General features: G+C 38.5%; 1 pseudogene; it reads left to right on the plus strand.

Annotated features, from left to right (window-relative positions):
* The first annotated feature begins 893 nt into the window (after positions 1 to 893).
* Positions 894 to 2,021, plus strand: LOC119260350 (charged multivesicular body protein 5-like; annotated as a pseudogene).
* The last annotated feature ends 3,666 nt before the right edge of the window (positions 2,022 to 5,687 follow it).

Genomic DNA, 5,687 nt, shown 5'->3' on the forward strand with positions numbered 1-5,687 from the left:
AAATTTTGAAAAAGTTAAAAGAATTAAAATAATGCAGCGTTTCAGCAACATGGATGGAACTAGAAGGGATCATGCTCAGCAAAATAAATCAGAAAGAAAAAGAAAAATACTGGATGGTCTTACTCATTGCAAGAATTTAGAAAACTTAAATAAGGGACCAGGAAAAAAGACTAATTAATACAAAGTAAAAATCAAAATCAACAAGCAACTATAAACCAGAGACACACTACTGCAGGGGGAGGGGTGCGGGGAGAGGAAGGATAAGGGTCAAAATAAGGGGGGGTGCAATTGTATGGGGAATATAACCAAAATGAAAATGCATATATTGTGCAAAAATGAAACCTGATATAAGAATTATATAAAATAAAATATTAAAAAAGGACATAATAAAAAAATAAAATAATGCAGTATTTAGCACAAGATCAATTTCCTTCCTGACATAAAGAAGGAAAATTCCTTCCTGGCATACAGAAAGGTCACTAGAGAAAGAGGGATGGGAAGAGAAGAAAATTGAATGTAGGCAGAGTCCCTGAGGGGACTGTCCCCCTTTCTGAGTTGTAATTCAAGATGGATATTTGTGTTCCAAATAAGTTTTAGGATATGAGAAAAGACAGTACTTTGTTCCGCTTCTTCAATGAAATCAGCAAAAAGTCACTGTCAGAAAGCCCATGCGGATATGAGTGGCTGCAGAAAGGAATGAAAGTCAGCAGGTCAGGACTAGAGGCAGGGGGACCTGAGAGAGCCACTGCCCCCACAATCCCAATGATTGCTGAAGAAACAAATAAAACGGAGCTGGAAACAAAGAGACAGCCGGCTTGCTGGCGAGCACAGCAGAGAATAAGAGGCCACATACTAAGCCAGGGGCAGTTGACTCTCCACAGCAGCAGAGGAAGATGACAAAACTCCCAGAAGCAATCACAGCACCACACTGCCCGTGCCGAGAACATAAAGGATGTGTCACATTAGCAGCAGATCAGTGGGGCCAGGGTCCCACAGGCAAGGCCCACGCAGGGCAAGACTTCACAACCGGATACTGGAAGTCCGGTAAGAAGAAGAGGTGACTATGCTTCCGTTTCTGGTTTTGCTTCAATGATTGGGTCTTCTTCGCTGCCTCCCAAGATAAACCAATTCTTCGGTAAAACAAAACCTAAGGTTTGCCACCCAGCCTGACTGCATGGAGGACAGCAGGGCAGAATCCATTGACAAGATTTCTTGGCTGGATGCTGAGTTAATGAAATACAAGGAGCAGACCAAGATGAGAGAAAGTCCTCCAAAGAATATGGTCAAGCGTAAAGTTTTGCGGGTTTTTTTTTTTTTTTTTTAAGATTTATCTATTCATGCATACAAGAACTGGGGTATAGGCCAAATGCGCAGGAGGGTGAGAGAAAGAGACAGAGTGGGGAACAGAACAGGCAGACTGACTGAAACACACTGTTGAGGGGAGCAGCGGGCAAGATAGGAGAGGTCTGCTGTGCCATGTGGGATTCTTGCCCGCAGGCCAGGATGGAACCCGAGCTGCAGAGCCTGCTGACAGCTTCACAGTGCTGTGCTCAACCGCCTGTGCCACCAGGGGAGGCCCAGTTTTGCGGGTTTTATAGCAAAAGTATTTTGCCCAACAATATTTAATCTGGGACTAGCCGATTACACCATCCAGTCATTGAAGGACACCAAGACCATGGCTGATCCTGTGGAGGTGGGAGTAAAGGAAATGAAGAAAGCTTGCAAGCAAGTAAAAATCAACTATATCGAGGATTTACAAGATCAGCTACAGGATATAATGGAGATGTTAATGAAATTCAAGAAAGACTGAGTCATAATTATGGCACGCCAGACAAATGGAGTTGAATGCATTGGGTAATGAACTTCTGACTGATAAAGACAGTTCTTACTTGGATGTAGCAGCATCTGCACCTATAATTCCAGAAGATGTTCCCTCTTACTTAAAAAAAAAAGAAAAGGATGGCATCCTGGGGGAGAATTTGGATTGCAACTTTGGATTGCCACAGATTTCTGCTCCATAGATTTGGATGATTCAAGCACATCATGTAAAATAAACATATATTCTGAGACTAGGAAATGCTTATTTTCCCAAATTCACCATAGCAGATTTAGATTATTTTCCTTTGTTTAAAGGAAAGATTCATTACATTTCTCTTCTTTTTTATCCATGAAGTGACTCATCTCTGAGGGGATATTTCTTCAGACTAAATTTTTATTCCTGTTCTTTTATGAAAGACTAACTTACTTAAAAGTATTAGTGTTTATGTATAACTCATTTTCATTCATTAATAACAATTTGAAATAAAACCAAGGAAAAGGGAATTTTGGAATTCTGTGGCAGTATAACTCCACAATCTCTAATAAATTGGTAAAACAAAGATAAGATTATTGGGATTGTTCATATAATGATTCAAAACCATTTTTCTGTTGTGATATCATTGGTTGGTTAAAGTGATGGCCCTTTTTGATGAGTTTTGTTGTGTCCGGGTTTTGTGTGTCTTACATCATTGCCGTGTTGGGATGGAATTATCACTACTATGTCATGAGTGGAAATTTTGACTCCGGTTCCTTCAGGATTATAACCTGATTTGTAATTGATAATGAATATTTCTTGACATTTACTGTATAGGATATTTATTTATACTCAGTAAGTATTTTTCAAATGAAAAAAATATAAGACTTTACAACCAGAAAGAACTGGTGGGTTTCAGGGATTAGAGACCCAACTCTGTTGGCAGGATGGTAGTCTGAGCTTCCTCTTGTCCCAAAGGCCATGTCAAGGAGGGAGAAAGGTTAGGTAGAGAAAAGAAATCCTGGAAGTAGTCGAAACTTTGAATGTAATAATAACTTAGAAGAGAGAGTTACCCTGATCTGGCATCAAACTGACTTCAATTGCAGAGAAATTTTTTCACAACTTATCCTAGACATGATTGTAAATTTCAAAACCAGGACATCTATATACAGTTTTTTTTTTTTAATTTTTTTCCCCACTTTGGTCTAGCCAGTATTTATTTTCTCTTCTGATAAAAGCAGCTGAGTTCCTGGGTCCTATTTTTCTAAGACCTGGGTGTTTCTTTGATTTTATAGCATGCCAAAAAATTCCTTCCCCTTCTTAAATTTGAAACTGGGTCAGTTCCTATTATTTGCAACTAAAGAACCCCAAGTAATACAAAATATACAATCCTAATTTTGTCAATTCACTAGAGCATACTGACACAAACACACACAAACACAGACACACACACATACTCATACCCCTACATGTGAAGAAGATTAAAAGGAAACAAACAAAATGTCAATAGTGTTCCCTCTGGGTTAAAAAAAAAAAGTTATTTCCTTCTCCTTTTGTTTATAAATTTTTCATTAACCACAATAGAAGTGAAGGGTTAAATTCCTTATAATATCACAAAGTCACAGACCTGTTAACCCTAATTCAGCTTCCAACTCCCAACATTTCTCAGATATTTGTGTGACAGTACAAAATATCCCACTTATGTCAGCCAAAATGTTAATTTTCAGAATACTTCCAAGGAAATTTGATATATTCTGCTTGTTTTGCTTCTGAGACTGAATCATAACAATGTTAGTTTGATGTTTTTCCATCTTGTTTCATGCTTTCTCTGGCAGAAGGGACACTTTACATCTCAGCTTTGCCTGTCTCCAGAATGAGAGTGCAGCTAATAGTTGACCCCGACACAGTCCCAGATAAGCCTAAAAACACAAATACCATCATGCTGGAGGTCACCATATTTCTTCCTGCCCTTAGCACTGCCTCATCATAAAGCTGGTTGTCAGAGCTGAACTGACAGGAAAGGACTCAAGGAAGGATCTAGAAAAAGCAGATTTACTATACTACTTCGGTCTGGAAAATTACAAAGCTCAGGAATCCCAAAGGGATTTGGGGCAAATTTACACACCAAATTTTCAGTTAGTGGGGATCAAGCAGGGGACCTACATGTAGCCCAGAAGTAGGTGCCCATTGAAGGGTTCAGCAGAGATAACAAAGACTAAACTAGCAACTTTTACATCTGCTGTAAAGTAACCATGACATCATCAAAATAATTTCTCAACTATTTTATTCTTCTTCCAGTCTTACATCTTGCAACTTCCTCTGGGAATTTCTTCCTTTTCCTCTATCTAATATGTAAAAGTCCTCTTCACTTGCTGGGAATAAACTCCCCAGGCACCACAGAGATACTTGATCTGAGACTCCACCAAGTCTCAGGAGACACCTAATTCCCCGGAGTTCTAAAGAAAATGTAAATTCTAAACCCTTCAGTTTCGTGCAGTGAAAATCCTGTTTATCTTAATTTCTAACCTAAGAGAAGAAAATAGAAAGGAAGCGGACTGGCTTATCTTTTCCAAGAAAAACTTGAAATTTTTAAACATTAAAGGGAGAAGAACTAAAATTTGAATACAGAAAAGATACAATTAAGCATGCTTTGCAACCTTGGCAAGTACATTAAGGGAGTGTTAAGGGAATTAGGCTGCGTGGGAGTCAGACTCAGTCCAAGGAAAACAGGCCCAGGAATGTTTCAAGATGGGATCTAAAGAGATGGAGTGAGTCACTAAGTGAAGAAGAGAAAGGAAAACAGAAAACACCAGAAGATAGAGTCACACCAGGAAAGAAACCCCTTAACTAGCAACAAGGAAGTTTAAAAGGTAGAAATGTCATTTTTAAATAAGTCTGAAGAAAAACCAAGAGGGAGAAATGGCGACATGTCTCTGGCAAATTCAGTGTTGCTAAAGCAGATGGAAGAGAAAGGAGAATGTGGGAGGAAATTCCAAGAAGAAGGTTATCTCCCCCAAAGAATGCCTGAGAAGGGTTTTTTCCATAAGAGATTAAGTCGTTATTCTTAAATAACCCAAGAGGTCATTCATGCATTGCATTTCTGGTATTTATGAATATAATCCCTAAGCAGAAAATAATTCTCTAATATGAAGTAGGGGAACAGGAGGTAACACTGAAAGGATAAAGATCTCTCTAATTAAAATTTTAAAAGGCATTTCGAAGTGGTTTATGGCTTTAATTTTTTTTTGGGGGGGGGAGAAAAATTGCTGACTGCAGAGGAGGTTGACATTACAGACTGTCTTAGAGTTAACTACCTACCAACTATTTTTACTGAAAATGCAACACTCTCTCTCTCCCTATTCAATGATTATAAAAAAGATCTTTTTCTATTTTGTTGCCAGTGGAGATCTCTGGTATAGTGGGTCTATCTGATAAGCTTCTGAAACAATAGTTCTATTGAACTGCTAAAAAGGAAGTTGTTATGTCGGGATTGCTTCCTGTGGTGAACAAAGAGCTTTTGCTGACATCGCAACTTCATGGTTACAGAGACAAGCCCACAAGTTTTGTTTTTCAAAACTGAAAGTTCTTGAGTTTTTTTTTTTTTAATTTCACTATTTCAGGAGTAAAAAAAATCTTTAGACATGCTTCCTAAGGGAGAGTTTAAAAAGGAAGAAAAGGAGGGTAAAAAGGGAAGAAGGAAAAAAGGAAGCAAGTAAGAAAACAATGGCTTAGGCATGTTTCTGAGTGTTGGATTTTTTCTTTCCCTGTTACGATAAGACCTTGGATACAAAGGAGTCAAAAAATGTGACAAGGCTCATGTAGGTATGATCATAAAACTTGGAATTCAGGGCAAGCTCTACATGGTCAACAAAACAGGGGTTTGAAATAAGGGCAG

Source organism: Talpa occidentalis, unplaced genomic scaffold (genome assembly GCF_014898055.3).
Source record: "Talpa occidentalis isolate TD23 unplaced genomic scaffold, MPIMG_talOcc4v2.1 talOcc4.6, whole genome shotgun sequence".
Taxonomy (NCBI): domain Eukaryota; kingdom Metazoa; phylum Chordata; class Mammalia; order Eulipotyphla; family Talpidae; genus Talpa; species Talpa occidentalis.